Raw genomic sequence first — 20,044 nt, 5'->3', positions numbered from 1 at the left:
ACTAGTGTCACAGGAATGGTTCAAAACATAGACAGTAAGCAGGGCCAGTCTTCTTGTACTTAAGTCGGCATTGTGCCTTTTGTATTTAATTTCGATGCAATATCTGTGTTTCTTCGTCAATAAGAGGTTCAGAGGGATACAGTAAACCTGAAGTGAAGCATCGGAATCTATAACTAGTGTCACAGAAATGGTTCAAAACATAGACAGAAAAAAGTGTCAGTTATCTTGTACTGAAGTCGGCATTGTGCATTTTCCATTTAATTCCGATGCAATTGCTGTGTTCGTCGTCAATAAGAAGGTCCAAGGGATACAGTAAACCTGATGTGAAGCATCGGAATCTGATACCGGTCTCACAGGCAAGGTTCAAAACATAGACACTAAGAAGAGTCAGTCTTCTTGCACTTAAGTCGGCATTGTGCCTTTTGTATTTAATTCCGATGCAATTTAGGTGTTTCATCGTCAATTAGAAGGTCACAGGGATACAGTAATCCTGAAGTGAACCATCGGAATCTATAACTAGTGTCACAGGTTAGGTTCAAAACATAGACAGTAAGAAGGGTCAGTTTTCTTGCACAAAAGTCGGCATTGTGCCTTTTGTATTTAATTCCGATGCAATTTCTGTGTTTCATCGTCAATAAGAAGGTCACAGGGATACAGTAAACCTGAAGTGAAGCATCGGAAGCTATAACTAGTGCCACAGGAAGGGTTCAAAGCATAGACAGTAAGTAGAGTCAGTTTTCCTATACTTAAGTCGGCATTGCGCCTTATGTATTTAATTCCGATGCAATTTCTGTGTTTCATCGTCAATAAGAAGGTCAGTGGGAGACAGTAAACCGGAAGTGATGCATTGGAACCTATAACTAGTGCCACAGGAATGGTTCAAAACATAGACAGTAAGAAAAATCAGTTTTTTTGTACTTAAGTCTACATTGTGCCATTTTCTATTTAATTCCGATGCAGTTGCTGTGTTTCATCGTCAATAAGAATGTCAGGTGGATACAGTAAACCTGTAGTGAAGCATCGGAATCTATAACAAGTGTCACAGGAATGCTTCAAAACATAGACAGTAGGAAGAGTCAGTCTTCTTGTACTTAAGTCGGCATTGTGCCTTTTGTATTTAACTCCGATGCCATTTCTGTGTTTCTTCGTCAATACGACGGTCAGAGGGATACAGTAAACCTGAAGTGAAGCATCGGAATCTATAACTAGTGGCACGGGAATGGCTCAAAACATTGACAGTAAGAAGAGCCAGTCTTCTTGTACTACAGTCGGCATTGTGCCTTTTGTATTTAATTCCGATGAAATTTTTGTGTTTGATCGTCAATGAGAAGGTCAGAGCGATACAGTAAACCTGAGGTGAAGCATCGGAATCTATAACTAGTGTCACAGGAATGGTTCAAAACATAGTCAGTAAGAAGAGTCTTTTTTCTTGTTCTTAACTCGGCATTGCGCCTTTTCTATTTACTTCCGATGCAATTTCTGTGTTTCGTCGTCAATAAGAAGGACCAAGCGATACAGTAAACATGAAGTGAAGCATCGGAATCTAAAACCGGGCTCACAGGAAAGGTTCAAAACATAGACAGTAAGAAGAGCCAGACTTCTTGTACCTGAGTCGCCATTGTGCCTTTTGTATTTAATTCCAATGCAATTTCTGTGTTTCATTGTCAATAAGACGGTTAGAGGGATACAGTAAACCTGAAGTGAAGCATCGGAATCAATAACTAGTGTCACAGGAATGGTTCAAAATATAGACAGTAGGAAGAGTCAGTCTTCTTGTACTTAAGTCGTCATTGTGTGTTTTGTATCTATTTCCGATGCAATTTCTGTGTTTCATCGTCAATACGAATGTCACAGGGATACAGTAAAACTGAAGTGAAGTATCGGAATCTATAACTAGTGTCACAGGAATGGTTCAAATCATAGACAGTAAGGAGAGTCAGTCTTCTTGTACTTAAGTCGGCATTGTGCCTTTTGTATTTAATTCCGATGCAATTTCTGTGTTTCATCGTCAATAATAAGGTCAGCTGGATACAGTAAACCTGAAGTGAAGCATCGGAATCTATAACTAGTGTCACAAGAAAGGTTCAAAACATAGACAGTAAGAAGAGCCAGACTTCTTGTACTTGAGTCGGCATTGTGCCTTTTGTATTTAATTCCGATGCAATATTTGTGTTTCATCGGCAATAAGACGTTCAAGAGATACAGTAATCCTGAAGTGAAGCATCGGAATCAATAACTAGTGTCTCAGGAATGGTTCAAATCATAGACAGTAGGAAGAGTCTGTCTTCTTGTACTTAAGTCGGCATTGTGCCTTTTGTATTTAATTCCGATGCAATTTCTGTGTTTCATCGTCAATAAGAAGGTCAGCTGGATACAATAAACCTGAAGTGAAGCATCGGAATCTATATCTAGTGACACAGGAATGGTTCAAAACATAGACAGGAAGTATAGCCAGTCTTCCTGTACTTGAGTCGGCATTGTGCCTTTTGTAAATAATTCCGATGCAATTTCTGTGGTTCATCGTCAATAAGACGGTCAGAGGGATACAGTAAACCTGAAGTGAAGCATCGGAATGTATAACTAGTGTCACAGGAATGGTTCAAAACATAGACAGCAGGAAGAGTCTGTCTTCTTGTACTTAAGTCGGCATTGTGCCTTTTGTATTTAATTCCGATGCAATTTCTGTGTTTCATCGTCAATAAGAAGGTCAGCTGGATACAGTAAACCTGAAGTGAAGCATCGGTATCTATAACTATTGTCACAGGAATGGTTCAAAACATAGACAGAAAAAAGTGTCAGTTATCTTGTACTGAAGTCGGCATTGTGCATTTTCCATTTAATTCCGATGCAATTGCTGTGTTCGTCGTCAATAAGAAGGTCCAAGGGATACAGTAAACCTGATGTGAAGCATCGGAATCTGATACCGGTCTCACAGGAAAGGTTCAAAACATAGACAGTAAGAAGAGCCAGACTACTTGTACATGAGTCGGCATTGTGCCTTTTGTATTTAATTCCAATGCAATTTCTGTGTTTCATCGTCAATAAGACGGTCAGAGGGATACATTAATACTGAAGTGAAACATCGGAATCTAAAACCAGTGTCACAGGAATGGTTCAAAACATAGACAGTAAGAAGAGTCAGTTTTCTTCTACTTAAGTCGGCATTGTGCCTTTTGTATTAAATTCCGATGCAATTTCTGTGTTTCATCGTCAATAAGAAGGTCAGCTGGATACAGTAAACCTGTAGTGAAGCATCGGAATCTATAACAAGTGTCACAGGAATGGTTCAAAACATAGACAGTAGGAAGAGTCAGTCTTCTTGTACTTAAGTCGGCATTGTGCTTTTGTATTTAATTCCGATGCAATTTCTCTGTTTCAACGTCAATAAGAAGGTCAGAGGTATACAGTAAACCTGAAGTAATGCATCGGAATATATAACTAGTGTCACAGGAATGGTTTAAAACATAGACAGTAAGAAGAGTCAGTTTTCTTGTACTTAAGACATCATTGTGCCTTTTGTATTTAATTCCGATGCAATTTCTGTGTTTCATCGTCAATAAGAAGGTCGCCGGGATACAGCAAACCTGAAGTGAAGCATCGAAATCTATAACTGGTGTCACAGGAATGGTTCAAATCATAAACAGTAAGAAGAGTCAGTTTTCTTGTACTTAAATCGGAATTGTGCCGTTTGTATTTAATTCCCATGCAATTTCTGTGCGTCATCGTCAATAAGAAGGTCAGAGGGATACAGTAAACCTGAAGTGAAGGATCGGAATCTATAACTAGTGTCACAGTAATGGTTCAAATCATAGACAGTAAGAAGAGTCAGTTTTCTTGTACTTGAGTCGGCATTGTGCCTTTTGTACATAATTCCGATGCAATTTCTGTGTTTCATCGTCAATAAGAAGGACAGCTGGATACAGTAAACCTGAACAGAACCATCGGAATCATTAACTAGTGTCACAGGAATGGTTCAAAACATAGACAGGAAGAAGAGCCAGTCTTCTTGTACTTGAGTCAGCATTGTGCCTTTTGTATTTAACTCCGATGCCATTTCTGTGTTTCATCGTCAATACGACGGTCAGAGGGATACAGTAAACCTGAAGTGAAGCATCGGAAACTATAACTAGTGTCACGGGAATGGTTCAAAACATTGACAGTAAGAAGAGCCAGTCTTCTTGTACTAGAGTCGGCATTGTGCCTTTTGTATTTAATTCCGATGCAATTTCTGTGTTTCATCGTCAATAATAAGGTCAGCTGGATACAGTAAACCTGAAGTGAAGCATCGGAATCTATAACTAGTGTCACAGGAATGGTTCAAAACACAGGCAGTGAGAAGAACCAGTCTTCTTGTACTTGAGTCGGCATTGAGCCTTTTGTATTTAATTCCGATGAAATTTCTGTGTTTGATCGTCAATAAGAAGGTCAGAGGGATACAGTAAACCTGAGGTGAAGCATCGGAATCTATAACTAGTGTCACAGGAATGGTTCAAAACAAAGACAGTAAGAAGAGTCATTCTTCTTGTTCTTAAGTCGGCATTGTGACTTTTGTATTTAATTCCGATGCAATTTCTGTGTTTCATCGTCAATAATAAGGTCAGCTGGATACAGTAAACCTGAAGTGAAGCATCGGAATCTATAACTAGTGTCACAGGAATGGTTCAAAACACAGGCAGTGAGAAGAACCAGTCTTCTTGTACTTGAGTCGGCATTGTGCCTTTTGTATTTAATTCCGATGAAATTTCTGTGTTTGATCGTCAATAAGAAGGTCAGAGGGATACAGTAAACCTGAAGTGAATCATCGGAATCTATAACTAGTGTCACAGGAATGGTTCAAAACATAGACAGTAAGAAGAGTCAGTATTCTTGTACTTAAGTCGGCATTGTGCTTTTGTATTTAATTAAGATGCAATTTCTGTGTTTCATCGTCAATAAGGAGGTCAGAGGGATACAGTAAACCTGAAGTGAAGCATCGGAATCTATAACTAGTGTCACAGGAATGGTTCAAACCGTAGCCAGTAAGAAGAGTCAGTCTTCTTGTACTTAAGTCGGCATTGTGCCTTTTGTATATAGTTCCGATGCAATTTCTGTGTTTCATCAACTATAAGATGGTCAGAGGGATATAGTAAACCTGAAGTGAAGCATCGGAATCTATAACTAGTGTCACAGGAATGGTTCAAAACATAGACAGTAAGAGGAGCCAGTCTTCTTGTACTTGAGTCGGCATTATGCCTTTTGTATTTAATTCCGATGCAATTTCTGTGTTTCATCGTCAATAAGAAGGTCAGAGGGATACAGTAAACCTGAAGTGAAGCATCGGAATCTATAACTAGTGTCACAGGAATGGTTCAAAACATAGACAGTAGGAAGAGTCAGTCTTCTTGTACTTAAGTCGGCATTGTGCCTTATGTATTTAATTTCGATGCAACTTCTGTGTTTCATCGTCAATAAGAAGGTCGCCGGGATACAGCAAACCTGAAGTGAAGCATCGAAATCTATAACTGGTGTCACAGGAATGGTTCAAATCATAAACAGTAAGAAGAGTCAGTTTTCTTGTACTTAAATCGGAATTGTGCCGTTTGTATTTAATTCCCATGCAATTTCTGTGCGTCATCGTCAATAAGAAGGTCAGAGGGATACAGTAAACCTGAAGTGAAGGATCGGAATCTATAACTAGTGTCACAGTAATGGTTCAAATCATAGACAGTAAGAAGAGTCAGTTTTCTTGTACTTGAGTCGGCATTGTGCCTTTTGTACATAATTCCGATGCAATTTCTGTGTTTCATCGTCAATAAGAAGGACAGCTGGATACAGTAAACCTGAACAGAACCATCGGAATCATTAACTAGTGTCACAGGAATGGTTCAAAACATAGACAGGAAGAAGAGCCAGTCTTCTTGTACTTGAGTCAGCATTGTGCCTTTTGTATTTAACTCCGATGCCATTTCTGTGTTTCATCGTCAATACGGCGGTCAGAGGGATACAGTAAACCTGAAGTGAAGCATCGGAAACTATAACTAGTGTCACGGGAATGGTTCAAAACATTGACAGTAAGAAGAGCCAGTCTTCTTGTACTAGAGTCGGCATTGTGCCTTTTGTATTTAATTCCGATGCAATTTCTGTGTTTCATCGTCAATAATAAGGTCAGCTGGATACAGTAAACCTGAAGTGAAGCATCGGAATCTATAACTAGTGTCACAGGAATGGTTCAAAACACAGGCAGTGAGAAGAACCAGTCTTCTTGTACTTGAGTCGGCATTGAGCCTTTTGTATTTAATTCCGATGAAATTTCTGTGTTTGATCGTCAATAAGAAGGTCAGAGGGATACAGTAAACCTGAGGTGAAGCATCGGAATCTATAACTAGTGTCACAGGAATGGTTCAAAACAAAGACAGTAAGAAGAGTCAGTCTTCTTGTTCTTAAGTCGGCATTGTGACTTTTGTATTTAATTCCGATGCAATTTCTGTGTTTCATCGTCAATAATAAGGTCAGCTGGATACAGTAAACCTGAAGTGAAGCATCGGAATCTATAACTAGTGTCACAGGAATGGTTCAAAACACAGGCAGTGAGAAGAACCAGTCTTCTTGTACTTGAGTCGGCATTGTGCCTTTTGTATTTAATTCCGATGAAATTTCTGTGTTTGATCGTCAATAAGAAGGTCAGAGGGATACAGTAAACCTGAAGTGAATCATCGGAATCTATAACTAGTGTCACAGGAATGGTTCAAAACATAGACAGTAAGAAGAGTCAGTATTCTTGTACTTAAGTCGGCATTGTGCTTTTGTATTTAATTAAGATGCAATTTCTGTGTTTCATCGTCAATAAGGAGGTCAGAGGGATACAGTAAACCTGAAGTGAAGCATCGGAATCTATAACTAGTGTCACAGGAATGGTTCAAACCGTAGCCAGTAAGAAGAGTCAGTCTTCTTGTACTTAAGTCGGCATTGTGCCTTTTGTATATAGTTCCGATGCAATTTCTGTGTTTCATCAACTATAAGATGGTCAGAGGGATATAGTAAACCTGAAGTGAAGCATCGGAATCTATAACTAGTGTCACAGGAATGGTTCAAAACATAGACAGTAAGAGGAGCCAGTCTTCTTGTACTTGAGTCGGCATTATGCCTTTTGTATTTAATTCCGATGCAATTTCTGTGTTTCATCGTCAATAAGAAGGTCAGAGGGATACAGTAAACCTGAAGTGAAGCATCGGAATCTATAACTAGTGTCACAGGAATGGTTCAAAACATAGACAGTAGGAAGAGTCAGTCTTCTTGTACTTAAGTCGGCATTGTGCCTTATGTATTTAATTTCGATGCAACTTCTGTGTTTCATCGTCAATAAGAAGGTCAGAGGGATACAGTAAACCTAATGTGAAGCATTGGAATCTATAACTAGTGACACAGGAATGGTTCAAAACTTAGACAGTAAGAAGAGTCAGTATTCTTGTACTTAAATCGGCATTGTGCCTTCTGTATATAATTCCGAAGCAATTTCTGTGTTTCATCGTCAATAAGAACCTCACAGGGATACAGTAAACCTGAAGTGAAGCATCGTAATCTACAACTAGTGTCCCAGGAATGGTTCAAAACATAAATAGTAAGAAGAGTCAGTTTTCATTGACTTAAGTCGGCATTGTGCCTTTTGTATGTAATTTGGATGCAATTTCTGTGTTTCATCGTCAATAAGAATGTCAGAGGGATACAGTAAACCTGAAGTGAAGCATCGGAAACTATAACTAGTGTCACAGGAATGGTTCAAACCATAGACAGTAAGAGGAGCCAGTCTTCTTGTACTTGAGTCTGCATTATTCGTTTTGTATTTAATTCCCATGCAATTTCTGTGTTTCATCGTTAATAGGAAGGTCAGAGGGGTACAGTAAACCCGAAGTGAAGCATCGGAATCTATAACTAGTGTCACAGAAATGGTTCAAAGCATAGACAGTAAGGAGAGTCAGTCTTCTTGTACCTAAGTGGGCATTGTGCCTTTTGTATATAATTCCGATGCAATTTCTGTGTTTCATCGTCAATAAGAAGGTCAGCTGGATACATTAAACCTGAAGTGAAGCGTCGGAATCTATAACTAGTGTCACAGGAATGTTTCAAAACATAGGCAGTAAGAAGAGCCAGTCTTCTTGTACTTGAGTCGACATTGTGCCTTTTGTATTTAATTCCGATGAAATTTGTAACGTTCCCTGGCAAACTCACATTATTAAACAAGAGTTTATTTGTACCATATACGCCGCTCTGGGCAAGTTGTATATATCGTAATTATTGAACAAAAAATATTACTGAATGTGGTGTAAAAGACATTTGTTATTCTCCTTATATTTTTTGTTGTAATATTTGTCTGTATTTGGGATAGGAATTTTTTCTGTATTTATTATGTGATTGTAAAATGTGTCAGTATTTGCGATAGCAGAGATATGTTGCCAGAAGAGAATAATATCGTCAATTTGCAAAGAAATGTTAATAGTCAGCAATACTATTTAAGCACAATGCATTATGTATTCATTGGTCTTCTCTGTTCAGAAGTCATTGCGGTAGGACACTGTGAAAGAGTTTTTTACGAATGGGTAGACTTCTTTTGTCTCTGTCTGGACTTAGCCGCCATTAGACGATGCGTTACGAATTAATGTGAGTTGTATTGTTGTTTGATCTAAATATATTAGAGTTTATCAAAAGTGTGAATTATTTATGTAAATTAGCTTGTCCACGTCATCTATAAAATTTCTTTAAGAATTTTTCAGCATTTTTTAGCGGTGTTGCTGGGCTGTGCCGCGACCAACAATAGCAAACCCGTAAATCGGGAACAGATGCATAAAAATCAATGGTGAATTAAGAAATTGTTCTTCTTTTTCAGTGATCCTGTGGCTGATAAAATTTGAATTAATTATACGTTTGTGCATTCGTAGGCGGATAGCTAATGTTAGTTAACATTGAAATTTAAACAGTTTGGTTCTTTCAAAATATCTTAAATGTGTAATGAAGTAGGTTTGATCAGTGATAAATGTCGGCTTGGCAATAATTAAAACATTTTCTGCTAATAGAGGTAATCTTGTGTTCTATGGCTAGTGCCGGGATAAAATTCAGTAAAAATATTTAACAAAAAAAATCCACTGCATCAGGAAAGTGTATGCCAAGGCCGAATGATTTAAAGGACCCAATTCTCAACCTAACATTCTTAACCAGTTCATATGAGTTCACGTAAATATTATTTTCTCTTTAAATGTACGTAATAATTAAGTAAGTAAAAATTTTTTATTACCACACGAAAATAAGAGAGTGATTCTACAACAAAGTTCGCACGAAAGAAAATTAACTTAAAAACAACAGATAAATTTTATTATTCTTCTTTAACGAAATTTCAAATCAATCCCATTCATTACGACCGATTTCGTTAAATTGGCGCCCAACGTGGGGCACGAATATGCAGTGGCCACTAAATACCCGTGAGATAACTAGGGAATTAATATAGTCGATCTTTGTTGCAGAACATTTAATAATTTTTCTATGTATTGTATGTATTGCATAACCAATATTGTGTGGTAATACCTGTGTATGATTTTTTGCATGAGAACACTATGTACCCAGAGGCAAGCTGAAGAAGAGAGCTCAATATTTCGAAAAATTAATTACCTACCACAATATCAGGGGGCAGCTGCACCCAAGATAGATCACCAAAAGGTAAAGCTACAGTGTAGTTGTCCTGTGGGTAGTAAAGTAGCCTCAGTGCAGTGTTCTCGGATCATTAGTGGTGTGCTTGTTGTTAGTAAATTGTTTTAAAATAACAGGACATTTAGGTAGTTAGTCATTGTAGTATATAGTAAGTGTGTATTAGTTAATGTCCATTTCTTGTGTGATTATGTCAGTGAAACCTGAGTGTTAGGATATTTAGTTCAGATTTTATTTCTTTTGTTTACTATGGTTAGATTGCGTAGTCAGAAAGATATCAACATGGATAATGAGCAACAGTCAGTAAGTAGTGATACCGAGTTGGAAAGTGGGACACAAAGTAATGTTAGTGACGTAGTTCAGGAAGTACAATGTGAGAATCTGGGGGCAGAAGGACAAGAAATGTTGCCATTGCCACCCAGTGATTCAGTTGATAGCGGAAATACTGTGCCATCCGCAAGCACTGGACACGGACCAGAGAGTGGTGAGGTGTCAGAAGTGCAATCATTAAGAGTTATGTTCGAGCGCATGCTCAATTTCCAAGCTGAATTTGTACGTGTGCAAGCAGTGCGTGATAGAGAACGTGATGCTAAACAAGCAGAACGCGATAGAGAACGTGATGCTAAACAAACAGAACGCGATAGAGAACGTGATGCTGAACAAGCAGAGCGTGACCAGAGATTGGTAGCTGAATTTGCATGTATGCAAGCAGAACGCGATAGAGAACGTGATGCTGAACAAGCAGAGCGTGACCAGAGATTGGTAGCTGAATTTGCCAAACAAGCAGAGCGCGATAGAGAACGTGATGCTAAACAAGCAGAGCGTGACCGACGCCTGCATGAGAGGGACTTGCAGCTGATGCAAACTTTAGAAGTTATGCAAAGTGAGATTGTTAGTTTGAAACAAAAATATGAAACCATACCCAAAACGGTGCAAGAATTAAGCGAAAGAGTAGATAGTGTTCAAGTGGCTAACGCCAATATAGTAGAGGAAATCAGTGTCCTGACTAATAGGGTCGAACAACTAGAAATTGACACAACTCAAGTAATTGAGAACAAAGTGATCGAACAAGTGCACAAAGTAGAAAATGAAGTCATAAAAGAAATAGATCAGAAAGTGCACGCCGCAATTGAGGCCAGAGATGTGGGCTCAAGTGCGGATGTGCAAGATCTAAAAAGGATAGTGCACAAAGACATTCCGCTGTGGCAGCGGAGTGTGGACCGTCGTCTTGCCGAGATGGAGCTTAGCTTGCGGCATGACGAGGCACGGGCGTATGTCACGCCAGCCAGGTCCAACAATGATAGGCATATAAATACTGCAGTAAAAAATTGCGACTGCGAGACAGAACAGGCAACCAATGTATGCGAAACAAATAAATGTCATTCCAAAGTAGTGATTGAAGAAAGCTTGATTAGGAACCGACAGTTTCAGATCTTTACAACGGAGAAGAAATCTGTTCACCCTGTAGTGTTTATCAAGGGATTTAGAAACATTTTGCCTAGCGTTTGGAGTCATACCCAGAAAATACAGTTCGTTATGTCTTACATACAAGGAGATGCTGCATTATGGGCAACCGAAGCAGCTGATAGTTGTGATACATATGAGCAATTTGAAAAAGCATTCTTGGCCAAATATTGGTCAACATGTATCCAGGAGAGATTACGGAAGGAGGTATATAATCCAGAGTCGTATTCTCCACGACTAGGCAATTTGCGAAAATATTTCGAGAAGTACATTAATAAGACCCGTTACTGGGACGAACAGATTTCATCCCGGGATTTGATCAGGCTTTTGAAATCACACTTGCCGATACATGTAAAGGAAAAACTTATACACGTGCCTGAAAATGATATGGAACATTTCTTGTCTGTTCTGGACTCAATTGACCTGATTCAGGAGGACGTTAAGGCAGCCTCTGAACAGGCTAGAAGTAACGGAAATGGTTATAGAAATGGTAGAAATAACACGCCTCCTCCAAGTAATGGAAACGGCGGAGGTAATAATAGGAGACAGGAGTATGCACAAAACGGAAATAGAGGTAGAGACCGGAACGGCAATAGTCCGCCGGTGAATAATGACCGGAAAAGGAGGTTCGATGACCGGTATGAGACAGGCCCACCAAGCAATAATAGATGGAAAAATGCCAGAGGGCCGAGCAACACTAATACTTATAATGATGCAAACCGAACTTGGCCGCAGAACCAGAGGTCCAGTCCGGACCGGCAAAACAGTGATAGGTATGACAATAACCGACCGCCACCACAAAATGCGCCAATTGCGCAACCGTAGCGGCCGACGCAACACAACGTGCACATAGTGGAGGTCAGTGACACAGAGCAGCCACGCCCATCCACTAGCAATAGTTCAACAAACTAGATGCAGCCGAGATACGCTCTCCATCGTCGGCTGAGGTTTGGAGTGAGAGCAGCCCGACACAGAACAAAACACCGAACAAAATCTGTATCCTTAGGTATAATGACGGGGTACAGATGGGAGATGAATTAATAACTGAACCATCCACGTGCATAAAGGAGCACAAAGACAAAGTACAAGCGATAATAGAGATCAAAATTAACAATATTGATGTGCAAGCGGTCGTAGATACAGGTGCTACTGTCAGTGTTATGAGTATGGACTTATTCAAAGTACTGGGAAAGGAAAGGCGTATGCTGACTTTTCCCGTGAATAATTGTAAAGTCACTGGAGCCATAAGTGCACAGCGACAAATAATTAAACTCCAAGTGCGGGTAGAGATGTATGTAGGGGATGAAGCCATAGCGTGCTCATTCCTGGTAGTAAAGGGTTTAAAGGTAGCCTGCATTTTGGGGGTAGATTTTTTTAAGAGAAAGGGACGCAATAATCGACCTTTCTCGGGGAAAATTAAGCTTGATGAATGCTGGTAGGAGAATAGAATTGTCCATGCTCAGATCTGATGAGGTACCTGTACCTAATTGTAACGCTATTAACATAAGGTGTAGGAATCAGTGGATACTACATTTAGACAATCATTGTCTAGGTCAGAATCTCTATTATCCTGACGTACAAGATGATCAATTAAAAGCAAATGTGGACGCACTTGTGAACAAAGTATCACAGTTCGAAAATTTGAACTCTATGCAACAGCAGGATTTGGTACAGTTATTATCTAATTATGCAGATGTATTTTCAGAACGACCAGGAATTGTTAAGGGATATCAGTACAATATCGAGGTAAAGCCTCACAAAACTTACTGTCGAGCCTCATACTCCATTCCTTGGTCCAAGAAGGAAATAGTAGCTAAAGAAATAAGAAAACTGATCGAGTGGGGAATAATAGAACCGTCTTTGTCCCCTTATAGTAGTCCTTTGGTGGCGGTAGCAAAAGCAGACGGACAGGTACGGTTAGTACTAGATGCGAGAGACATAAATGAAATTATTGTACCTGTTAGGACTCATCCGGAAAATCTCGATGAGCAAATTCAAAAATTTCATGGAGTGCAATATTTGACATCTATTGATATGAGAAGTTCTTTCTGGCAAATCCTGCTCACACCCGAGTCGAGGAAATATACTGCATTTATATTTGGGGGAAGGAGCTACCAATTTAGGGTACTACCTTTCGGCCTAAATGTAAGTGCAGGAGTTTTTATAACAGCCCTCGACGCGGTTTTAGGTCCGGATTTGCTGCAAAGGGTAACAGTGTATGTAGACGATCTAGTGATTGCCACTGCCACCCGGGAGGAGCACGTAGAACTACTGAGTAAAGTCTTAGAAAGGTTTAAGCAAGCGGGAGTAACAGCGAATCTTGATAAATCCAAATTTGGACGTAATCAGATTAAATTTCTAGGTCACGTAATAACACCACAAGGCATCAAGCCTGACAGCAAAAAACTTGATGTAATTCGTGGGTTTCCTAGTCCGAGAACTAAGAAACAGCTCAAAGCATTTATAGGTCTAGCATCTTTTTTTAGACGGTTTGTTCCCGACCAATTAATGAATAACGAATCTTTATTGAGCCTGTTGCGTAAAAATGCGCACTGGGTGTGGACAGAAGAATGTCAACGCGCATTTGACGCTATCAAAAATGCCTTGGTGAACGCCAAGATACTGCGACACCCAGACATGACAAAAGATTTTTGTATAGCGACAGATTCGTGTTCATACGGTCTGGGCGCGTGTTTATTTCAGTGGGACAGGAGCAACGACCCCACAACAATCAATGTAATCGGATTTGCCAGCCGCACACTAAACAGCTGCGAGAGAGCACATTCCGCTACCGAATTAGAGGCTCTTGCAGTGGTTTGGGCGGTAAAGAAATTTAACTATTACATCTATGGTAAAGAAGTCAAAGTATTCCGTGACCACCAGGCTTTGAGCTATTTAATGACTTGCAAATTATACCATACCCGCTTGCTAAGATGGAGGTTAGCATTACAGGAATATAAAATTAAAATCATGTACCTTAAAGGACAAGATAATGTTGTAGCAGACGCCTTGTCGAGGCTTCCACTAGGGCAATCCTCAATGTCAAATATTTTGGGACAATCGGAGGAATATCGAATACTATTAGTACAAGATAAGGTACATAGGAGGGACTTTTTACATATGTGTAAAAATATGTCCATATTGCAGGAAACTGATCCGATTTGGCGAGATATCATTAGTAAAATTAAAGAAGGAACCAATCTTAAAAGTGTTCAGAATTTCAAAATAGTAGATAATATTCTGTATTATAAAACAGGTGTGTCAAATGACCATGGAGTCGTGTGTATACCACAACAGGCTATCCCAGCTGTAGTGTGGCACACGCATTTAGCATGGGGTCACGCTGGGATAGGCAAGACAATAAGGATTTTGTCCAAATTCTGTTATTTTAAGGGGATAAGCCAGCAGACTCGCACCATTATCAGGACTTGTCCTCTGTGCCAAAAAGCTAAGTTTCAAAATAAGTCCACAAGGTTTGAACTGCATCCTATAGTGCCTCATCGACCACTTCAGTTAGTATCTATAGACATAGCAGGACCCTACCCACGAGCCAGGGGTGGATTGAAGTACATTTTAGCGGTGTATGACCTTTTCTCTAAATATTTAAAAATATACTGCCTTAAATCAGCCACTGCTCGTGGAATAGTTAAATGGTTAGGGAAGGAATATTTTACACAAGTGGGTAAGCCTGAAGCGATAATATCGGATAATGCTTCCTATTTTACAGGCCATACCTGGAAAAACTATTTACATGAACAAGATATAAAGCATATACTAATTTCCCGTTTTCACCCACAAGCATGTTTAGTAGAGAGAACATTTGGAGAGTTAAATAAATTTTTCAGGTTATACATTGCACATAAACACACAAGATGGCCAGATCTGATACCTAAGTTTGTAGAAGTTCACAACGCAACCCCGCATGCTTCTACGGGGTATCCACCAAACGAGATTATAATGAATAATAATAGAGTTTTGAATGAGTGGCTGGCACCTTTGCCTAAGGTCCCAGTCATTCCTGAGCCTAAGGAAGAGAAGATAAGAAAAGCAGGGTGCAACCTTACCAGGTGCGCCCAGAAAAGGAAAGAAAAATATAATCGACATGTGACGAATAACCAAAAATTTAGTGTTGGGGACTTGGTACTCTTACGCAATCATCCTAAGTCCTCGGCATCCTTGAAACAGAATAGCAAGTGGCAATTGGTGTACAATGGACCTTTTAGAGTAGTAAGTGTGCCACATGAGTGTAGCTATCTCTTAGCAGATCCCCACTCAGGGAGAGTACGGGGACTGTATCCGCGTAAGGATGTAAAAGCATTCCTACAGTAAAAGACTAATAGTCCTATGTGGACACCATTCTTTTGTAAATAATGAACATTAATGATGTGTGATCTTTAGAGATAATGTACTAGTGTAGAAGTGTTTAGTTATAAGAATATGATTGACTTTCTCATGTGTATGGATATTTGTGTTATGTACTCTTTTAATTTGTGTTGTCTAGAACATGCTCTAAATGTTTGCACAGATAATCTGATTAGTGCAATTATTTGTAGTGTTAAGCTGTGACAGAGTTCAATCAAAAAGAACATTTTAGTAATGATCAGTTAGTGTACTACATAATTTTCTATGTGTCCAAATTTGAAATATTTCTTGGCACAATCTTCTCTATTATGTGTATGTATGTATATATGTGTAGCTGTCAGATTGACAGATTCGAACCCAGAATAATATCAATAATATGAGGCCCTGAGAACTTTATTATCTAACCAATGTTATTAGAGAAAATAATGCACCCAGTAGTGACCCGAGGGCACCACGGGAGGCAAACTTGTTGCAAATTTATGTAATGCAAAGTTACGCGCAAAGAAGCTTCAATTGAAGCATGTGCAGATTCAAATAGTAAAAAAGAGCTAGCCAGATACAGTCCAAGTCAATTTTTGCCTACAGAGACTACACTGTAGTTACGTAGGACGTTGATAGTAAAGTGTGACATGAGTTCAAAGGAGTTATTGAACAATATGCCTGAATCCGGCTGGAATGCACAAATAAAATCTACTCGAACACGAATATAGATGACTTTTGGGCAAACTAATACCAAATTTTAATATTTTGTTACCATGTACGCAAATATCACACCTTGGTAAAGAGTTACGAATGTGCTATTACAAAAAAAAAAAAAATTGCACAGCGTACATTGTAAATAAAAATAAAGGAACTTAAACAAAAGTGCAGTATTGTGCGGCAGAGACAGACAGTGACTGTTAAACCTGCAGCAATACGTCACGGAATAGTTGTGTATAAGTGATAAAAAACTGTATCATCGCCGTGTGTGCAAGTGGACAAGGAACTAGCACGACACGAACAGTGAACCGATAACGGACGGTGGATCAAGCTAGTGTCAAACTTTAACTCTTTGTGTGTCAAGGGACGCTAGGAAAGCGCATTGACTACGAAGATACATTTTGTCCTAAGGTGAAAACTTGCGTGTGACTAATGGCAAGTCATGACATGGTGAAAAATATTGTGTGCCCATAAAACGTGTTACTGTGACAACGAAATATTGTGCAAACCAGACTAGTGAAGGCCTACTGAGTAATAACTGCCACTAACTGTGTGCGTTCTTTCCCACAGCAGGAAAAATGCCTATAAGGATAGTACACTGTTTCTGAACTTGTTGCATGTTTCCTGGAGCACTGCAAGAAAACGTCGCACGGGCGAGCGGATATCCAACGCGCATCCGGCTACATCAGCTATGCAGCGGCCGCAGCAGCCCGTAGCAGACCAGACAGACAGCCACGCCCCTCCGCGCCGTAGCTGTCAACGCCGGGGGCGGTGACCTACACGGAGTCAGCGCGCCGCGCCGAGCGCCGCTCAACAATCACTTCGCACCGCTCACCAAATACAGCATTATTGATTTTTTTTTTATGTTCACATAAACTGAATAACATGTCAATGACTTCATTTCGATAAACATTGAACATTTACTACGTAGGACAAGTGACCTTGTAGTGTATCACACGAATAATAGTATCACACACAAAAAAACTTCAGTCGAACTGTATGTGACTGTGATATTGTGTAATTGTGTAACCGTTTGTGACGAACTGAATTTAATTCAAATGAATAACTGCATTTAATTCAAATGACCATGAACCAACTGGGATAGATGGGCTCCGGCACAGTTTTGCCCAGGTTTCCTGTTTGCCTACGCCCAAATGGGGGAGCCATGAACTTATGTAACCCTGGGACTAAATAAAAGAGCCATTCCGTAAAATATACAAGTGTAAAGAACGTTACTGGCACCGTTGTGTCAAAGTGTAAAAACTCTTTGCCAAATGCTGCCAGGGGGCAATGTAACGTTCCCTGGCAAACTCACATTATTAAACAAGAGTTTCTTTGTACCATATACGCCGCTCTGGGCAAGTTGTATATATCGTAATTATTGAACAAAAAATATTACTGAATGTGGTGTAAAAGACATTTGTTATTCTCCTTATATTTTTTGTTGTAATATTTGTCTGTATTTAGGATAGGAATTTTTTCTGTATTTATTATGTGATTGTAAAATGTGTCAGTATTTGCGATAGCAGAGATATGTTGCCAGAAGAGAATAATATCGTCAATTTGCAAAGAAATGTTAATAGTCAGCAATACTATTTAAGCACAATGCATTATATATTCTTTCGTCTTCTCTGTTCAGAAGTCATTGCGGTAGGACACTGTGAAAGAGTTTTTTACGAATGGGTAGACTTCTTTTGTCTCTGTCTGGACTTAGCCGCCATTAGACGATGCGTTACGAATTAATGTAAGTTGTATTGTTGTTTGATCTAAATATATTAGAGTTTATCAAAAGTGTGAATTATTTATGTAAATTAGCTTGCCCACGTCATCTATAAAATTTCATTAAGAATTTTTCAGCATTTTTTAGCGGTGTTGCTGGGCTGTGCCGTGACCAACAATACCAAACCCGTAAATCGGGAACAGATACATAAAAATCAATGGTGAATTAAGAAATTGTTCTTCTTTTTCAGTGATCCTGTGGCTGATAAAATTTGAATTAATTATACGTTTGTGCATTCGTAGGCGGATAGCTAATGTTAGTTAACATTGAAATTTAAACAGTTTGGTTCTTTCAAAATATCTTAAATGTGTAATGAAGTAGGTTTGATCAGTGATAAATGTCGGCTTGGCAATAATTAAAACATTTTCTGCTAATAGAGGTAATCTTGTGTTCTATGGCTAGTGCCGGGATAAAATTCAGTAAAAATATTTAACAAAAAAAATCCACTGCATCAGGAAAGTGTATGCCAAGGCCGAATGATTTAAAGGACCCAATTCTCAACCTAACATTCTTAACCAGTTCATATGAGTTCACGTATATATTATTTACTCTTTAAATGTACGTAATAATTAAGTAAGTAAATCTTTTTTATTACCACACGAAAATAAGAGAGTGATTCAACAACAAAGTTCGCACGAAAGAAAATTAACTTAAAAACAACAGATAAATTTTATTATTCTTGTTTAACGAAATTTCAAATCAATCCCATTCATTACGACCGATTTCGTTTTTGTATATAATTCCGATGCAATTTCTGTGTTTCATCGTCAATAAGAAGGTCAGCTGGATACATTAAACCTGAAGTGAAGCGTCGGAATCTATAACTAGTGTCACGGGAATGTTTCAAAACATAGGCAGTAAGAAGAGCAAGTCTTCTTGTACTTGAGTCGGCATTGTGCCTTTTGTATTTAATTCCGATGAAATTTCTGTGTTTGATCGTCAATAAGAAGGTCAGAGGGATACAGTAAACCTGAAGTGAAGCATCGGAATCTATAACTAGTGTCACAGGAATGGTTCAAAACATAGACAGTAAGAAGAGACAGTCTTCTTGTACTAAAGTCTGCATTGTTCCTTTTGTATTTAACTCCGATGGAAATTTCTGTGCTCCATCATCAATAAGATGGTCAGCTAAATACAGTATACCTGAAGTGCAGCATCTGAATCTATAACTAGTGTCACAGGAATGGATCAAAACATAGACAGTAAGAAGAGTCTGTCTTCTTGTACTTAAGTCGGCATTGTGACTTTTGTATTTAATTCCGATACAATTTCTGTGTTTCATCGTCAATAATAAGGTCAGCTGGATACAGTAAACCTGAAGTGAAGCATCGGAATCTATAACTAGTGACACAGGAATGGTTGAAAACACAGGCAGTAAGAAGAACGAGTCTTCTTGTACTTGAGCCGGCATTGTGCCTTTTGTATTTTATTCCGAAGAAATTTCTGTGTTTGATCATCAATAAGAAGGTCAGAGGGATACAGTAAACCTAAAGTGAAGCATCGAAATCTATAACTAGTGTCACAGGAATGGATCAAAACATAGACAGTAAGAAGAGTCAGTCTTCTTGTACTTAAGTCTGCATTGTGCCTTTTCTATTTAGTTAAGATGCAATTTCTGTGTTTCATCGTCAATAAGGGGGTCAAAGGGATACAGTAAACCGCAAGTGAAGCATCGGAATCTAAGACTAGTGTCACAGGAATGGTTCAAAACATAGACAGTAGGAAAAGTCAGTCTTCTTGAACTTAAGTCGGCATTGTGCCATTTGTATTTAATTCCGATGATATTTCTGTGTTTGATCGTCAATAAGAAGGTCAGAGGGATACAGTAAACCTGAAGTGAAGAATCGGAATCTATAACTAGCGTCACAGGAATGGTTCAAAACATAGACAGTAAGAGGAGCCAGTCTTCTTGTACTTGAGTCGGCATTATGCTTTTTGTATTTAATTCCGATGCAATTTCTGCGTTTCATCGTCAATAAGAAGGTCAGAGGGATACAGTAAACCTGAAGTGAAGCATCGGAATCTATAACTAGTGTCACAGGAATGGTTCAAATTATAGACAGTAGG

The sequence above is a fragment of the Schistocerca serialis genome, chromosome 1, assembly GCF_023864345.2.
Source record: "Schistocerca serialis cubense isolate TAMUIC-IGC-003099 chromosome 1, iqSchSeri2.2, whole genome shotgun sequence".
NCBI classification, from domain to species: Eukaryota; Metazoa; Arthropoda; class Insecta; order Orthoptera; family Acrididae; genus Schistocerca; species Schistocerca serialis.
Note: the sequence above shows the minus strand (reverse complement) of the source record.